This window comes from Euprymna scolopes, chromosome 8 (genome assembly GCF_053919585.1).
Source record: "Euprymna scolopes isolate OS-2025 chromosome 8, ASM5391958v1, whole genome shotgun sequence".
Taxonomy (NCBI): domain Eukaryota; kingdom Metazoa; phylum Mollusca; class Cephalopoda; order Sepiida; family Sepiolidae; genus Euprymna; species Euprymna scolopes.
This window is the reverse complement of record NC_136489.1, coordinates 94,004,466-94,024,137: the sequence shown is the minus strand read 5'-3', so window position 1 is coordinate 94,024,137 and position 19,672 is coordinate 94,004,466. Positions and strand designations below refer to the sequence as shown.

General features: G+C 34.3%; 1 protein-coding gene across 3 annotated transcripts in view; it reads right to left on the bottom strand.

Moving 5' to 3' along the window:
• The window catches only part of LOC145283640 (solute carrier family 23 member 1-like), a 428,662-nt gene that overhangs the window by 309,860 nt on the left and 99,130 nt on the right, over positions 1-19,672 (bottom strand). Inside the window, exon 1 of one of the 3 annotated variants that reach the window (XM_080132601.1) lies at positions 8,056-9,739. The exons of the other annotated variants lie outside the window; for them this stretch is intronic. The gene's annotated coding sequence lies outside the window, so the exon portion shown is untranslated. Of the gene's footprint in view, positions 1-8,055; positions 9,740-19,672 lie in introns of those variants that run through there. 3 annotated transcript variants of the gene reach the window in all.

Sequence of the window (19,672 nt, the reverse complement as noted above, 5' to 3'; positions counted from 1 at the left end):
ATCTTATTTTTCATTTTTTTATGGTTATTTCGCTTAAAACAAATTCTACTTTTTTAAAACTGAATTATTTTCACTGTGTTTTAGACTGCTTCTTTTTCTGCCCGTTTACATTTTCCTGTTTTTATCTGTTCTTTTATTTTTAATTTTCGAGTTAGCAGCTGTGTCAAAACCAAACTTCACCTCCACCCAGGCAACGCTGGGAACACCACAGATTATTAATAAAGAGCCCAGGTTTTAGTAATTTCTTAAAAATTATGTGCATTTTGGATTGAACATAAACGAGACATGTGTCTGTTAAAATTCTTAATGGTGAATGGTTTTGTTCTACAAGTTTTTATGTTAGAAAATTATTGAGGTTTGAAACTTTCATAATTAATCTGTGACCATATTGGACTTTTAGTTAACAAGACACACCCAAGAGGAGTATGCTGCACATCCACCTAGATATTATTGAAAGAGACATAACCATAAATGAGGCATTAAAAAAAAAAAAAAAAAGAATTAATGAATCACCAAAAAGGTCATGTAAAAATTCTCCATTTGACAAAACAAAATACTCATAATATTCAGTTTAACGCCCATTTTACATGTTAGCAGGTGTTGGACGGCTTTAAAAAATTTGATGCTTATTTATCCCATTTTCTCTCAAGTTCATTTTTACAACTTCCTCATGTTTTCCTTAACCTCTCCCGCAGGAGCTGATCCTGCTACCTCAACTCTTCTACATCTAACCCAAGAACTCTTGTGCATTCTCTCAACATAACCAAACAAAGACTCTTTTTCTGCATACACCTGATATTGTACAGATTTTATTCTTCTCTGAACTAAGTCTATCTTTAAGACTCGCAATCATTGTATTATTTTCATGTCATTTCCCGCATATCCTTAACCCCCACTAGCCAGGTTTCGCTTCTAGACAGCATCACACTACATATACATACTTAACAGGATCTTTCCTTGATAGACAGCGGTAACGCTCTGCTTGTTAATAAATAGTTCTTTGAACTTATTCCATCTACTCTTAATTCTTGCAATCACACATTAGCACCTAATCCACTGTGCTCGAATGATATCACCAAGGCAAAACTAGGACAACTTCAAAAGTTTATATTTTATCAATATCCAAGTTCTCATCCATTTCCATTGTGTTACATTTATTTATTTATTTATTTTTTTACATAAACCGGTTATCATTTCTCAACCAACCAATAATTCCACTTGCATTTCTTGTGTACCCAATTCTTATAATTATCCTGAAAGATTGCAATCATGCCCATATTCTTTTTATTTTCTTTTAAAGTTAAAGACTTCTTATTCTTCTGATGAGTCAAGAATGAAAATGTTCAAAAATTGATATAATAATTATATGTTTCTGCGCTATGAAACAAGTGCTGTCAGAACTGAATGAACATTTTAACATGCTGAAAGAAATAAACTTTTAAGATGAACAAAATCTTTACATTTGGTACATAGACTTTTTGTCATTTACATATATATAGAATTGTCGACTATCAAGTAGATGGTTTTAGGTTCAATCTCTGGCTAGGGATGAGTGCTAGTCTAGCTGCACTGAGGAGTTGTGATACAGTACTGTATGTGGATCACTAGATATATATATCTTCCACCAGACTATCCATTAATGTGTAATCACCTTTTTCTTTACCATATTCCCTCTGCTTAACTTATTTTGTTTTCAAGTAAGATCTTTGACTTATTTGTTGTTTCATCAAATACTTCTGCATGCAAAATCCGATCCCGCATTTTGCTAATTCCTACTCTCTGATGAGAAGGAGAGTATTTCTTTGAAACTCCGTGGATTAAGGACTATCCATTTATCTAGTGTTTCCTTTTCAGATTAAATATGTTTTTAACTCATTTCAAAGTGTTTTTTAACATATTTCATTAACTGTTTGCTCATATATATATATATATCACACACATACTAGCAGGCCGTCTGATATTGCCTGGTTGTAAAATTTACTTAAATATGATATTTTGATTAATGCAGATTTTGTATTTATTATATTATATTGAACCCAATATATAGTAAGGATTTAAAAAGTTAAAAAAATTAAAAAAAAAAAAAAGACTCGTGCGTCACCACCGAGAATTGAAACTAAAACATTTTCTTCTTTGATGTTAATGCCTGAGCTACGAAGATCTGTTTGTTGCAAGGCTAACAATTAAAAGATGAACCAATAGTTATTGCGTTATACCTGCATATTCATAATGCCGTTGTTTGACATCCACCTGGCAAATTCTGTTATTTTAATTTTCACACTTTTGCACTGATTTTCCCGGCTAAAACCCAAATATAAAGTTTCTCATTTGTTCGAATACCCTATATATTAAGTTTCATGTCTGTAGATCAAAAACTGGCAGAGGAGCTTGGTAGGAAATTTTTTTAACAAATATAGATATACAAATACATAAATATATATATTAGGTTGTTGCATAAGTTCCCGCTGTTTTTTTTTAAGAAAATCTAAGAATTTTAACATCAAAAGTAAGTTCATGTGGGACCCAAGCTCCAAGTTTTTGTATGAATCCCATCGACTGAAGGTGGCATGAAATTGTTGCAAAATCACACAATTCATCTTTTCACCTAATTCTCTACATGTCTGATTGCCATCTTCCTCCAAAAGAACCCCGAGTTGATCTTTGTCTATCTTGATTGGTCTTCCGGAAATAGGAGCGTCATCGAACAGTTCTCTCAGCTATAGTGTTTTCTCCATATACGGCACAAATATCCTTGGTCACTTGACTCGCTTTTTGACCTCGATTAAAGGCGAAAAGAAGGTGTCAAAAATGTGATTTTTTATCTACTTGACAATCCATTTGATGGTTCTGAAAAACGAGAAAATTATATGAGCACGAAACGATAACCATTATCTTGTAAAACAGAATACGTGCTTTCTAATGATATATAACATTTTACCAAATATCAAAACATGTTTTAGAACAAAAATTTTTCATGAAACGGCAGGAACTTATGCAACAACCTGATAGAAGAAAGGTTTGTGTTTACTATAACCTTTTTACACAAATATTACGCAAGTATAAATCATGTAGAATACCTGGATGAATATAATTACACGTAATAATTAACTAAAGATGATCATTCCATAAAAAACCGAAAAAACTAATAGGGAATTAATTAAAATTAATATTTAAAAGAATATGCAAATTAGCTAGATCTTTTGCAGGTGAATGCAATTCCACGACCCACATATAACAAAGTTGCATTTTCTTTTTAAAATACAAAAATGATTTTTAATTTGGTTATCAATACACAAAACTTAAATTTATAGGAGTGTGTGTGTGTGCACGCGCGTATACGTGTGTGTGTGTGTGTATATATTTCAAGCAAACATTAAATATAACGGAGATACTTTGCTTTATGATACATTTTTTTATTTTTTTCGGTTTTCTGTATAATCTTTTTTATATCCCTATAAAACCCTAATAATAATAATAATAATAATAATAATAATAATAATAATAATAATAATAATAATAGCCAATACCGTAATGCCAACTCTTAATATATTTTACCAAAACCAAATGCAACCAAATTTTAGAGTTGAAGAAAAAGTAATTCAAGGCATCGTCCATAGACACTTAACTCCTGTTGATAGCAACTGTAGAATTAAATTTATTATTTACTATAAGAAGTTTAGAACTAAAAAAAAAAAGAAAAAAAGAAAGTCCTCCTCGGCTATAACACCATTGGAGCAAATCAATATTGTGTAGAAGTTCAAATGCCGTCTAGGAGAATGTAACCCCCAAAATAATCATAAAAATAATACATACATTGGACATATCACAACGCTGTCGCATCGACTTGCTATGCATTTAAACAACACCAGCGCCATGTACCAACATTTAAAGAAAAAAAAACAAAAAAAAAAAAAACACAGCTGCCCAACCCCCTCTAATCTTAGACAAATCCTTGTTGATAATACAAAAGTTGTACAACGCGAAAACAATTTAAAAAAGTTAAAAATTCTGGAAGCATCCTACACCTAAATAACATTGCATTCGAGAAGAGCAACAGCGTGTTAAAACGCCTGGCGTAGCGCATAAATGACGGGCTTTGCCAATATTGGCCCACAGACTCGTTGATTTATAAACTTAGCTTTTAATAGACATATATATATATATATATACTTTTAACCTCGCATCACTCGCTACAATTTATTGTATATTTTACTTTCAACTTTTTGCTCCTACTCACTTTCAATTCATCAACACCTGAAGATGATTCAGAGTCGAATCGAAAGCGCTCATGATAACTATGGAACTTTCAATATTTTCAATTCTTATATAAAAAAAGATTATACAAGAAATTGAAAAAAAAAAAACCCAAAGAAACAAAAACAAAGCAAAATATCTCCATTGCATTTAATAATGTCTGTTTAAATGAAAAAAAAATGCTGCATATATATATATATATATATATATATATATATATATGGGTCGTGGAATTACATTCATCTCCAAAAGATCTAGCTAATTTGCATATTCTTTTAAACATTCATTTTAATTGATTTCCTATTAGTTTTTTCGGTTTTCTCATGGGATGATCATCTTTAGTTAACTATTACGTGTAATTATATTCATGCAGATATTCCACATGATTTATACTTGCGTAATATTTGCGTAAAAAGCTTATAGTAAACACAAACCGCTTTCTAATCTATGTATGCGTATATATATTTGTTTAAAAATTTTGCCTACCAAATACCTCTGTCAGTTTTTGGTCTACAGACATGAAACTTAATATATAGGGTATTAAACACATGCGAAACTTTATATTTGGGTTTTAGCCGAGGAAAATCGATGCAACGCCGGGCCCTCAGGCTAGTATAATAATAAATACGAAATCTGCATTGATCAAAAATATTATATTTAAGCGTATTTTACGACCGGGCAATGCGTGGCAGTCTGCTAGTATATCTATATAAAATGAGAGTGTGTATGAGGACACTTCTCAACCAATATACTCAACGAATTTTTGATCTACAGACTTGAAATTTGCTATGTAAGATATTCAGACATGTGGAAAACTTTTTTTATCAGTTTTTATCCGGAAATATTTTTTTCTATTTGTGAACTGTTTCACAACTGTGCATGCACAACTGAGAAACATGAGAGCGTCTTTATGTTAATAAGAATTTTTTAAAACACGCTGTAAATGTCATGTAAAACTGGTGTAATGGTTATCATACTTGACTCGATATCTTTAGGTTTCGATTTCAATCTCAGCTAGAGTATATTTTTTAGTTACAAGGAGTGAACTGTTTAGAAAAAACAATACTCGTATGCACATGCCTCAATGTCCGTATTAATTAAAATATAATATGTGTATTTTATGACGGGTAACGCTGGGTGGCCTGCTATATATCTATAAAAGTGAGAATGTGTGGTGTGTGAGGACACTTCTCAACCTAAATACAAAGCGAATTTTTGATCTCCAGACTTGAAATTTGGTATATAGAGTATTCAGATATGTGGAAAACTTTATAACCCATTTTCATCCGGAAAAAGGGCTGCTAAGGGGTCAAAATTGAAAAATTGTTACGTGAGGGTCATCGGATTTTTATCTGTTTGCTAACTGTTTCACGTCTGCACATGTGCGAATCGTTCACATTATGTTAATAAGCAGGTTTGAAAATATTTTTCAAAGATCGTGTTAAGTTGGTCTAATGATTATTGTACTTGACTGAATGTGTTTTGATCTCAGCTCGAGTATTTTTTTTTTCTTTTTTACTTTTTAAGAAGTGAACTGTTTAGAAAAAAATGATCATGTCTCCGTTTCCTTTTTCCTTTTTTTTTTTCAAAGCAATTTAACATTACGTTTAATACTGGGCAACACTGGGTACATCTAGTACATCGATAAAAGCGTCTGTGTGTGTGAGGACAACTCTCAACCTATATGCTCAATGAATTTTTGATCTGCAGGCTGGAAATTTGGTATATAGGGTATTCAGACAGGTGGAAAATCTGTTTTCATCTGGAAAAAAGGGCTGCTAAGAAATAAAAATTAAAAAATTGTGGGGAGGAAGGGCATAAGATTTTTATTTGTTTGTCAACAGTTTCACGACTGCAAGTGCGCATGTGCAAATCATGACAGCGTCCTTATGTTAATAAGTAGGTTTCAAAACATTTAATTATCATGGCATGCTGGCCTAATAGTTATCGTATTATTAATACCATGTATTATCAGCACAGAGAATTGACACCATGTTAAAAATTAAAGCACAGCATTAGGACTAGCGTGAAAACAGTTTCACAAATCTACACTAAGGTAATTACAATCTAATTAGAACCTGTTACAAAGAAATTGTATCAAATATACAACGGAGCATAATATGGAAAATAAAGATTGTTCACATTACAGTTCTATGTATATTATAAATAGTAATTATCATTCTTACACCTAAAGACAGCGTTTCATGCTTTTGCAAGCATCAGTGCAGGAAGTGATATTTCCTATTTGTTGAGAGATTCGAACCTAGCTACAAAGTCACCTTTGACTCCATTTGCTAGGAACGTTACTTCTGTGCTCTTAACATTTGCCACGAGAATTAAGGGAAATTTAACACCTATAAATGTCAAATGTGGGCACAAAAGTAAATGTTTCTTAAAGATTTTTATTATAATTAAATTTTTAGTGTACGACTAAAATTTGATCGTGTTTGAACGATAACAGATGAAAGTTAATCTCTAAAAGGAAAAATATGTATATTTACTAGTTAAAAAAAAATTACAGTGAAAAATGCTGAAAACACATTTTGTTTGAATTTCAAGTCCAAAGAAATCAACTTTAAAAATCTCTGGAAAAATAATTATCAATTTTTGTATACTATTTCAATGATAATTAGTAAATTAAACTCATAAGATACCAAATTTAAAAAATGTACATACGCTTTATAACAAAAAAATGCATAATAAACAAAAGTAATTTATATATATTTGTATAAAAATGAAAAACGTCTCATTGAAAATGTAAAAACAAATGGCACTGATTTTTACCAAACTACAGATCACAATAAGCATAAGAATTTCGTTTATTTTTTTTTTTTTTAAATTTTTGTAATAAAACAGGAAAAGCTTATTTAATTAGAATATTTATGAATATACACAAGTAAGAATTTCTTTATTTTCTCTTAAGTGTTTTCTAGAGATGGGATGAATAGGGTGGAAGAGAAAACTGTCTGCGTTTTTTTTTTTAACGCTGTGCATCCTTAGGTAAAAAAATGAATTGTTGTACCAAATTTTCCACATTGTTTTGAATTAATTTTTTTGTGTTCCTGATATTCAATATTTACATTTTTTTTTTTTGCAAGATTATAATTTCTTATGCTGATGTTTACTGGTTCATGTGCGCAAGGAAAATATTAAAATATTACATGTAAAATTTACTCTAAAAATGTTACCTTATTAATAACATAAAATATTATTTGCAATTATTTATTTATTAGTAAAAATATTGAATACACAATACTTAATTTGATGATAATATCGTTAGTTTGAGAAAATTAATTTATCACGTCATAACGATATTATCAAGGGACTTTTTTTCTTTCTTTTTTTTTCCTGAAAAAATGATATATTTTTAATTGTTAAAATCTACAATGCTTTATTTTCATAAAAAAAAAAAAAGCAAAATTAAATTCATGCATTTTTTGTTTTTCTTTTTAGTATTTAAAACTATATAATTTTAGTAAAGGTGTTTTTTGATAACACAAAATAGATTTCTAGTAAGATTTTAAAAAAAATAATGGATTCATTATATTCAGTGATCATTACTTAATAAATACTGAAAATTTCATTAAAATTTGTTGATTTCTTGAATTTTGGTGAATTTTTAAGTAAATTTTTTTAAGGGAGAGGTCAAAATATTTGGGGTATCGGCTAGTCATTTTGCATGCACCTAAGTATATGTATTTACATTTTTGTAAAAGCAACTTCATAATAATCTGTTTCTTATTGTTCAGTGAGAAAATTACTTTTTATGTGTGCTTAAAGAGAAAACGAAAATGTCCTGACCTGTACAGGGATTGAACTCGGTCTTAGATTATCAGCTTCCACTTTATTCGACCTTCGTTGTCAAATCATATTCGATAGTGAATAGACACACGCATGCGCACGGATTATCATTCTTATTTACTGATATATTATTGGAGCAATAAAAAAAAAATAGACAAACTTGTAAAAAAGCAGCCATAAATTTGTAAAGGTTGAAAAAAAAAAAAAGAAAAAAAAAGAAAAAAAGAAATATATAAAAGGAAAAAGCTTGTTAAATAAGTGTGCAAAGTGTGTCCATCCTCTCCATTTCCGTCTGAAAAACTTAGTACATATTTGCTTCTCTTGTGTAAATTGAGGAGACGGTTCAAGTTATTTGTTTAAAAGCAGGGGAAAAAGAGAAAAAAATGCAAAACATTTTGACATTTAGAAAGGGTTAGAAAGTATCTCTTTCTGATCAATCACGAAAAGAAGTTATCCTCTTATTGGTGCACTAGCAAGAGTACTCAGCATTGCCCGTGGCAAAAGTGTAACATTTCTATCAAAACTTCTATCTCTCTAAGTCTCTCTATTCATCCTTCTATATTTCTCTTTTTCTCCTCCTCCATTTTACTCCTCCCTCTCCCTAATCCCTTATTTCTCCTCTCTAGCTGGACATACACACAAACAACCTTTCTCACAGAATTAGTCGGTATTTTCTTGTTTAATCATTACATAACACTGAAAAACTGACCCCACCTTGACCAAAACTGGCCCAGTTGATATCCAGAGAATGAGTAAATTAAATTGCTCTTAATTTTAGATATTATTAATGCAACGTCAGAGTGAAAAAATAAACTGAAGTGCAGGGCTCTACATTGCGAGTGAAACAGTCGCATTTGTGAGTGATTTTTCAAAGTGACGACTAGAAATAATGAAACGCTTATCTTTTGGCGATTGCATTTCTTTCACTGATAATCTTCCAAAGCTCACTACTGAGTGAACAAAAAGTTTTTTTTTTTTTTTTTTTTTTTTTTTTTACACAGTGATCACCACTTATCAAGGCCCGGAAGCCACTCAGGGATAAGGGTTATTTCAAGTACATTACGTTAGTGTGGAGATTTGATGAAGTGTTTAATTAAGGGGCAGTTCATTAGGAATTTGTTAACATTGGACTTGAAGACATCCAAGTTGTAGTCCGGAGGGAAGCAGGCAGACGGAACAGAGTTCCACAGGCGTGCAGTTCTAAGAAAGAAGCTTTGTTCATGGAATCCGCGTTTTGATTTAGGCACAGATATAGAGTGGGGGAAATTTTTCACAGTGGATTCAGCTAGACGGGTGTTTTTCGTGAAAGATTGGCGAGGGGGGACCAGAGATTGGAGTTCAGACGAGCACCTGCCATGGAAATAACGGTAAAACAAGGAAAGGCTCGCAACGTCTCTTCTGTGGGAGAGAGGTTGCAAGGTAGAGAAAAGGGCATCCCCCACTAAGCCACGAAGTCTATTTTGTACACCGTCAAGGCAGGATAGGCTGTTTTTAGCAGCTCCTGCCCAGATATGGCAACAGTATTTTTGGCGATTGTATTTCTTTCACTGACAATCTTTCAAAGCTCACTACTGAGTGAAAAATATCTTTTGAACTTTTTTTAAAAATAAAACGAACGTTAAATTATTTCAACAATAAAAGTTTAATAGAACAATATATTCCTTTTTTTTTTTAACGGAGGCTGTTTAAAAAAGATATCTGAAGAAATTAGAATGTTTATACCTTCAAGTATCAACATAAAATTTGTTGTAAATTTAGAATTACACTTATTTAAAAGTATACAGAAAAATCTTTATGGTGTACATACTCGTCACAGAACGAAGATGTCATATTCTAAAAATCATATAGTCAAAGGTCAACTAAAGATAAATTTGTCCGTAGAACCCTGAATTGATTTTGAAATATATATATATATATATATATATATATATATATATATATATATATATATATATATATACACACACACACAGAAAATTTATAAAATCGACAAACGCGTTTATTTACCTATTTTTGTTCATATTTCATCATGTTACAGTCTTCTACGCTTTCTCGGAAACGAAGTCAAACACTGAACTTCTTACTCACTAGCGTCAAACTTTTCACCACTGATCCACCAATTATTCAAACCTCTTCATTTGCTCATTCCTTATATATATATATATATATATATATATATATATATATATATATATATATATATATATATATATATATATATATATATATATACATACACACACATGTATAAAAAAAATACAATATTAAATGCACTTCAGTTATTTTCATTCAGACGGGCGAAATTGTTATACACTGAGGAAGACTTTTCAAGAAAAAAAAATCGATATTTTGTATATAACGAAAATGTATGTTATTAGCAAGCGCAGAAACAATTGTTTGCAAATAAAAGTTTTTTTGATGAACCCACGAAAATTTTTACCTGAATTAACCAAAGCTTCATATGATATATAGATATGAATTGGTACCTGTGCCTGTGTTGGAATATTGGATCTATTTAAGCATCGCGAGACAATGCTGGAGGGTCCCCTCCGGACCAGAGACATGCCTTCTTTGAGTCCCTAGAAATAACGAATGCTACATGTAAAGGTGCCTGCATGAAGCAAGTGTTGTACAATCTTAATCACACCTCTATTAAGGCAGTATTGTTAGTCCAATGACAAGGAGAAATTAAAAACAACTGGAAACAATAAGCAAAGAAATACTGGTATTAATTTCATAATTTTCCTTCTTCCAGATTAGTTGCACAACCAAGACTTGAGAGTCGAGTCTACATTACTATTTAATCAAAATCTAGAAAGCGGAAACATGGATTCAGACTTTTTTTCAAAGGTATTGGTTAAACTGATGCAGTCGCTTTAACAAAACTAGAATCAAGCATGCCAGCTCCATGACTAACAATTAAAATATGCCACTAATATATATTAGTGGCATATTTTAAGAATTTTTTTTTGTTATCAAGTAAGCTCTTTGACTTACTTGTCGTTTCATCAAATACTTTTGTATGCAAAATCCGATCCTGCATTTTGCTAATTCCTACTCTGATGAGAAGGAAAGTATTTCTTCGAAACTCTGTGGATTAAGGACTATCCACTTATCAAGTGTTTCCTTTTCAGATTAAATATGTTTTTAACTCTTTTTCAAAGTGTTTTTTAACATGTTTTATTAATTGCTTGCTCCTATATATATATTGTACTATTGCAGTTTCATGGATGTAAATTTAATGAATTTCTGGGCTTTATCAAAATAAAATGTGTTCAATGAGAAACAGTATTATTATAGCATAATTATCATTTATTCATACAAACATTATTGGCTACATATGTGCTGGGATTTCTTTAGCTATCCAAAGTAATCAGACCGAAATGTCCCAACAACAAGGAGACAGAGAGATGTAGACAAGGAAACAGAAAGAGGTAAACAAAGAGAGGTAGACAGGGAAACAGAAAGAGAGAGAGAGAGACAGACAGACAGACAGACAGACAGAGAGGGGCAGACAAGGGGACAGAGATAGGTAGACAACAAAAAGGAGCAAGATAAGGAGACAGATACAGAGAGAGAGGAGGACAGACGGAAGGAGACAGAGCGAGAGAAGGACAGAGCGGGAGAGACAGACAAGGAGGGAGAGAGACAGACAGACAAGGAGGGAGAGAGACAGACAGACAAGGAGGGAGAGACAGACAGACAGACAAGGAGGGAGAGACAGACAGACAGACAAGGAGGGAGAGACAGACAGACAGACAAGGAGGGAGAGACAGACAGACAGACAAGGAGGGAGAGACAGACAGACAGACAAGGAGGGAGAGACAGACAGACAGACAGACAAGGAGGGAGAGACAGACAGACAGACAAGGAGGGAGAGACAGACAGACAGACAGACAAGGAGGGAGAGACAGACAGACAGACAGACAAGGAGGGAGAGACAGACAGACAGACAGACAAGGAGGGAGAGAGACAGACAGACAGACAAGGAGGGAGAGAGACAGACAGACAGACAAGGAGGGAGAGAGACAGACAGACAGACAAGGAGGGAGAGAGACAGACAGACAGACAAGGAGGGAGAGACAGACAGACAGACAAGGAGGGAGAGACAGACAGACAGACAAGGAGGGAGAGACAGACAGACAGACAAGGAGGGAGAGACAGACAGACAGACAAGGAGGGAGAGACAGACAGACAGACAGACAAGGAGGGAGAGACAGACAGACAAGGAGGGAGAGACAGACAGACAGACAAGTAGGGAGGGAGAGACAGACAAGGAGGGAGATAGACAAGGAGGGAGAGACAGACAAGGAGGGAGAGACAGACAGACAGACAAGGACGGAGAAACAGACAGACAAGGAGGGAGAGACAGACAGACAAGGAGGGAGAGACAGACAGACAAGGAGGGAGAGACAGACAGACAAGGAGGGAGAGACAGACAGACAAGGAGGGAGAGACAGACAGACAAGGAGGGAGAGACAGACAGACAAGGAGGGAGAGACAGACAAGGAGGGAGAGACAGACAGACAGACAAGGAGGGAGAGACAGACAGACAAGGAGGGAGAGACAGACAGACAAGGAGGGAGAGACAGACAGACAAAGAGGGAGAGACAGACAGACAAGGAGGGAGAGACAGACAGACAAGGAGGGAGAGACAGACAGACAAGGAGGGAGAGACAGACAGACAAGGAGGGAGAGACAGACAGACAAGGAGGGAGAGACAGACAGACAAGGAGGGAGAGACAGACAGACAAGGAGGGAGAGAGACAGACAAGGAGGGGGAGAGAGAGAGGCAGACGAGGAGAGAGAGAGAGAGGCAGACAAGGAGAGAGAGAGAGAGAGAGGCAGACAAGGAGAGAGAGAGAGAGAGGCAGACAAGGAGAGAGAGAGAGAGAGGCAGACAAGGAGAGAGAGAGAGAGAGAGGCAGACAAGGAGAGAGAGAGAGAGAGAGGCAGACAAGGAGAGAGAGAGAGAGAGGCAGACTAGGAGAGAGAGAGAGGCAGACAAGGAGAGAGAGAGAGGCAGACAAGGAGAGAGAGACATACGCACAGAAAATTTGGATATAATTTAAATGCGAAAAAAAAATTAAGATGCTGAAAACGTACACAGTAAAACAATATGTTTTATTGTTGCGCTGATTATTTATTTGTAATGCCATTAAAAAAATCATATTTTGGGGATTATTTATTTATGTTGGTTGTAGAAGAAAATGTATGAATGTTTTTTTAAGAAAGGTGTATTAAAAATGGAGAATAAATTTTAAAAAAAAAAATGAAGGTGGTGGGTAAATCGCCGTTAAAAAATGCTCTTATGGTTGTCAACGGGTTGAAGTAGATTTATTTGTAAGAAAATTGCGTTAAAATAACTTAAACATAATACGGAAATATACGATGTAAAAAAAAATGCAGAAAGTAATAACAATTGTTTTTTTTTGGATAATTTAAATGCGAAAAAAAAACCCCCAAAAAACAATTGGGATGCTGAATACGTACACAGTAAAACAATATGATTATTTGTTTATGTATGCATATACAACCGGAAGTCGTAAACCGAATGTTGGGTTACAACACCCGTTACAAGGTCATTTAAGTTTTATAATTATATAGATAGATTAACTCATGTATGTTTTGTTCTTGATACATTATAAATTGATTTTCTTTTCTTGTTTATCCCACATGATAAAGCATTTTGACAGATGATTTTCCAATGATGGTTATCGATATTATCCTGCTCAGATAAAAAGACCGAGTTATTTTGTTAAAGCAGAATATCAGAGTCAGTTAAGTTATTTTAATAAAAAGTATTAAATATATTTATCTGTTATGACTTTCTACTTGCATAGGCTGTTTGGTATTTGATTTGACATCTTTTTCTTTAATACGTATTGTATTTTTGTTTTATATACAAAATTAATAGAACAGAGAAACAAATTATCAATGTTTCAAAAAGCTTTCACTTCTCCACGTTTTTGTTTTCTATTTATAATATAAAGCTGAACGTCTGTGTGTGTGTGTCTGGTCACGAATAGGCTCCTATTTGGTTGACTATTATAGAAAACTGATCACATATAACGATAGATGTATCGAGACACAGGAATGAGTATGTTTGATCTGGCATAATGAGGATTCATTAAAATTGTGGGGTCTGAGTATGCGTCTGATCCACAAAGTATGGAAATAAATTTAAAAAAAAAAAAAAAAAACGTTTACAAGTGTTTTTGATATAGACGTACATAATACTTTGATAAGTATGCTTTAATTTAAATAGGGATGGTATAATAAAATTGTGGGGTCTGCGTTGTACCTGACCTCCATAGAATGGAAATAGACACAAACTTTAATAAAGACTTTTCATATCTATCTGCGTAAGTATACTTTGATAATTATGTTTCAGTTTGAAGAAATATGGTATAATAAAATTATGGGGTGTTCGTTCGCGCCAGACCTCCATAGAATGGAAATATGTCACAAAGTTTAACAAGGTTTTTTTAATATAGATCCACAGAATATTATGATAAGCGTTTCAGTGTGAACAGGTATGGTATAATAAATTATTGGGTTTATCTATTTTATTTTTACTTTCATCATATTTTGCTTTGGTTTTGATACCCCCAAATTCGAAGCTGTCTCTTTACAACCCTTCCTTTTCATAACCTATAATCTTCTATCTATAAATGTAAAAGCGAAAATGTATGTATGTGTGTATGTATGTGTGTATGCATGTGTGTATGCATGTATGTATGCGTGTATGCATGTATGTGTGTATGCATGTATGCATGTATGTATGTGTGTATGCATGTATGTGTGTATGCATGTATGTATGTGTGTATGTATGCATGTATGTATGTATGCATGCATGTATGTATGTGTGTATGCATATGTGTATGTGTGTATACATGTGTGTATGTATGTGTGTATGCATTTATGTATGTATGTGTGTATGCATGTATGTATGTATGTGTGTATGCATGTATGTATGTATGTGTGTATGCATGTATGTGTGTGTATGCATGTGTGTGTGTATGCATGTATGTATGTGTGTATGTATGCATGCATGTATGTGTGTATGCATGTGTGTATGTATGCATGCGTGTATGTATGCATGTGTGTATGTATGTATGTATGCATGTGTGTATGTATGTGTCTATGTATGTATGTATGCATGTGTCTATGTATGTATGTATGTATGCATGTGTCTATGTATGTATGTATGCATGTGTCTATGTATGTATGTATGCATGTGTCTATGTATGTATGCATGTGTGTATGTATGTATGTATGCATGTGTGTATGCATGTGTGTATGTATGCATGTGTGTATGTATGCGTGTGCATATGTATGCGTGTGTGTATGTATGCGTGTGTGTATGTATGTATGCATGTGTGTATGTATGTATGCATGTGTGTATGTGTGTATGTATGTATGCATGTGTGTATGTGTGTATGTATGTATGCATGTGTGTATGTATGTATGTATGTATGCATGTGTGTATGTATGCATGTGTGTATGTATGTATGTATGCATGTGTGTGTATGTATGCATGCATGTGTGTGTATGTATGTATGCATGTGTGTGTATGTATGTATGCATGTGTGTGTAGGTATGTATGTATGCATGTGTGTGTAGGTATGTATGTATGCATGTGTGTGTATGTATGTATGCATGTGTGTATGTATGTATGCATGTATGTATGTATGTATGCATGTGTGTATGTATGTATGTATGCATGTGTGTATGTATGTATGCATGTGTGTATGTATGTATGTATGTATGTATGCGTGTGTGTATGTATGTATGTATGCGTGTGTGTATGTATGTATGCGTGTGTGTATGTATGTATGCGTGTGTGTATGTATGTATGCGTGTGTGTATGTATGTATGCATGCGTGTGTGTATGTATGTATGCGTGTGTGTGTGTATGTATGTATGCGTGTGTGTGTGTCTGTATGTATGCATGTGTGTATGTATGTATGCATGTGTGTATGTATGTATGCATGTATGCATGTGTGTATGTATGTATGCATGTGTGTATGTATGTATGCATGTATGTATGTATGCATGCATGTATGTATGTATGCATGTATGTATGCATGCATGTGTGTATGTATGTATGTATGTATGCATGCGTGTATGTATGCATGTGTGCATGTATGTATGTATACATGTTTGTATGTGTGTTTGTATGTATACATGTTTGTATGTATGTATGTGTGTTTGTGTGTCCGCTAAACACTTTCGACAGACAGAACAAAAATTAACAAACTTGGTATCATATTGAAGCTCCATCCTTTGCCTGAAAAATGTCGAGGAATTGGCCAAAAACGTTCATTTTTTCCATCCCAAAATCGACAATTTTCTACAGGGGAAGGGGGTCAACAAATACCGTCCTCTCATGACGACGACCGGTTCTATGCATGCGTCAGATGACGTCATGACCTGATTTAGTTTAAATAGTTGAAGAACTGACTAAATTTCATGTATGTTGTGTTAGCTCAGTTGGTTAGGGCGTTGGTTCATTATCTAAATGTTTTGGGTTCGAATCGTGGTGTGAGATGTCTTTTTTTCGATTTTTTAAATTTAAATATAAAACCAGTGTTATTTAAGCCATTTTTAACGTAACGTTCGTTTTTCTGTTTTTTTTTTTTTTACTTCACTTATTCTTAGGTTCTCATTAACACCCTTGACCGACCACACACACCCAAAAACACCCGGGTACCCACCAATTTTAATATCGAAACAGGCTTATTTAAGCCATTTTTCACATGTTTTTTTTTTTAACGTTCGTTTTTCTGTTTTCTTTTTTGTTTTTTACATTTAACATCGTTCGTTTGCCTTACGTTAGTTTTTTTTGTGTTTTTTTTTTTTTTTTTTTTTTTTTTTTTTACTTCGCTTTAATTTACCCGACTTTTACAAGCTATTTTCGAGATAATTTTTGATTGCCGCATAGCGGGGAAAACAGAAACTTGCTTCGAGCGCAAAACTAGGTCAAATATCACGCAACTTGACGTTGTCGCACCTGCTAATTTCGGTTTATAAACGTCAACTTAACCCACTTATCAATTCATCTGTTCCCGTGATCGAGATGGTTAGGTCGCAGGGTTTTTTTTTCCATTTCCTTTCCACCTCCCCGTCAAAGGTTCGGGATTCAAGTCTACTTTTTTACTAAAACTTTTTTCTTCTTTTACACTTACAAACACCCGGCCAACGGTTTCTCTTTTTTTTAACAGGGTTGTTTTAATCTACCCCCTCCCCCACCAACACACATCTTCAAACACCCGGGCAACGCCGAGTACCCCCACTATTACTTTCATAAATCAGAGTCCATTTTCTGTAGGCTGTTTTTGAACCCAGTCAATGACGGGTACTTTTGCTAGTATCACAATAAAATTATAACATGAATTGTATTATTTTAGTTTATGATTATCACCATTGGATAACTGGGACGCTATAGGAGAAAAAATAGACGTTCAGAATGAAACATATTTAAAGTTAACAATAGAGAAGGGGAGGGAGGGGGAAACATTGAAAAGGAGAGAGAGGGGGGAGACATGGAGAGGGAGAGAGAGGGGAAGACATTGACAGAGGGAATACATAGAGAGGGAGAGGAGGAGAATACTAAAACATGATAAAATTTACGTTTCTATGTGTGCATATAATAGGCATTTCTATATAGTTATACCATCTTAAATGATGATAGAACATCTCCATACATCAAACTAATGTTAAACACAACGCAGTTTTAAGTGGTTAGATAAAATTTAGTTTCTCCTGTTAAGCAATAGATAAAACAGCAGTCATTTCTTTGACATAAAAATAATGAAATGTCACACACAGCAGGAAGTCCAGAACAAAAGAAATAAAGTCTTTGGAGAACTTGCCTTGGCAACACTATATTAGATAACACATGACTCAATATGTCCCAGTCATGACACATAGATGGCGCCACTAATAAAAATCCACATGTATTAACCTTCAAATGGCACATATAAAAATTGAAATTTGAGCCCAACTGTATTATTAGTTTGCAAACTACACTTGGCCTTTTGGCCAAGATCAAAGTGTAAAAACGCTGGGGTTTCCATTAGTTAGTTTAGATTCCACAGAGTGAATGAGGTATTGTGGTAAATGTTGCCAGTCAAGAGTAAAGTCGCCAAAGACTCCAATTTTTACTTTAGTTACAAAAACCCTGCAACACTCTCCTTCCCAGATCTTATAGGGCCTTGTGCCTAAATTTGTTTTGTCTTTTGGAGATTTTACTTTTTAAAATTTTTTAATTTTATATTGGAATTTTTTTAATTGTAATTTTTTCTTTAAACGAAATAAATTAAATATGAAGATCAAAGTGTAGTATCTGTTCCGGCAGATACTACAAGCAAAGACCATATGTGGGGCGACCCCACATATAAGACCTTGGTCAATATAGGGGCAACCCTTCATACCAATTGTCCCCATTTCTCCTTCACTCCTCACATTAAAAATCGGCCTTGTGCCTAATTTTCTCGGTGGGGGAGCAAATAAATACTTGCCCTTTGGCCAAGATCAAAGTGTAGTATCTGTTCCGGCAGATACTGCAAGCTATGACTAGCAAAGACCAGATGTGGGGGCAACCCCACATGCCTGACCTTTAACCAGCTCCCATTTCCCACCTCTCGGGAGCTGGTCCCCCCTTTCCCTTCCCCCTCCCTTCACTCCTCACTTTAAAAATTGGCCTTGTGCCTAATTTGCTCGGTGGGGGAGCAAATAAATACCATCTGTTCCGGCAGATGCTGCAAGCTATGACTAACTATGACTAGCAAAGACCAGATGTGGGGGCAACCCCACATGCTTGACCATTAACCAGCTCCCATTTCCCACCTCTCGGGAGCTGGTCCCCTTTTTCCCTTCCTCCTCCCTTCACTCCTCACATTAAAAATCGGCCTTGTGCCTAATTTGCTCGGTGGGGGAGCAAATAAATACCATCTGTTCTTCAGATGCAGCACTTCCATTTCTCGTTCTCTTTCAGTGGAGGAGAAATCCTTCACGACTGAGACAATATTTATTTTTGTACCTTTTCTCGACGCTAAAAAACGACCCTGGTGTCTAACTGTCCCGTGGGGAGGCATTGTAAATAGGTACAGTTATTTAAGTGAAACTACTGTTAAAAATCTTTAAGACAATGGAAAAATCCGAATTTCGTGTGATGATAAAACATTGCTTTCTGATAAAATAAAAAGAAATACTGTTTAAGCAAAATGGCTTGATAATTGTTATTTGGACTCTTCTCCATCGGAAAGAATGCTTAAGAGATGATATGCTGACTAAAGTCATGCAAACACAAATGGCACTGAATACTCAGGCCATCCAAATTTGGCACTTGTCCAGATCTGTTTTGGCTGATCGTAAATTGAAGTTGCATGAGATAGAATAGGGGTTGAAGACATCAGAAGTGCATTCACTATTTTGCATAAACATTTGTGAATGAGAAATTTGTGCTCTTCCCTAGGAAGATATTGGGTACTTACAGGAGGGACCATGTGAAGGTTGCTAATGTACTAAGTGAAAATGATTTTTGTGGAACAAACTGGATTTGAACTGGGCACACCAAGGTCGTCAGTTCATGTTGACCACTTGACCATCA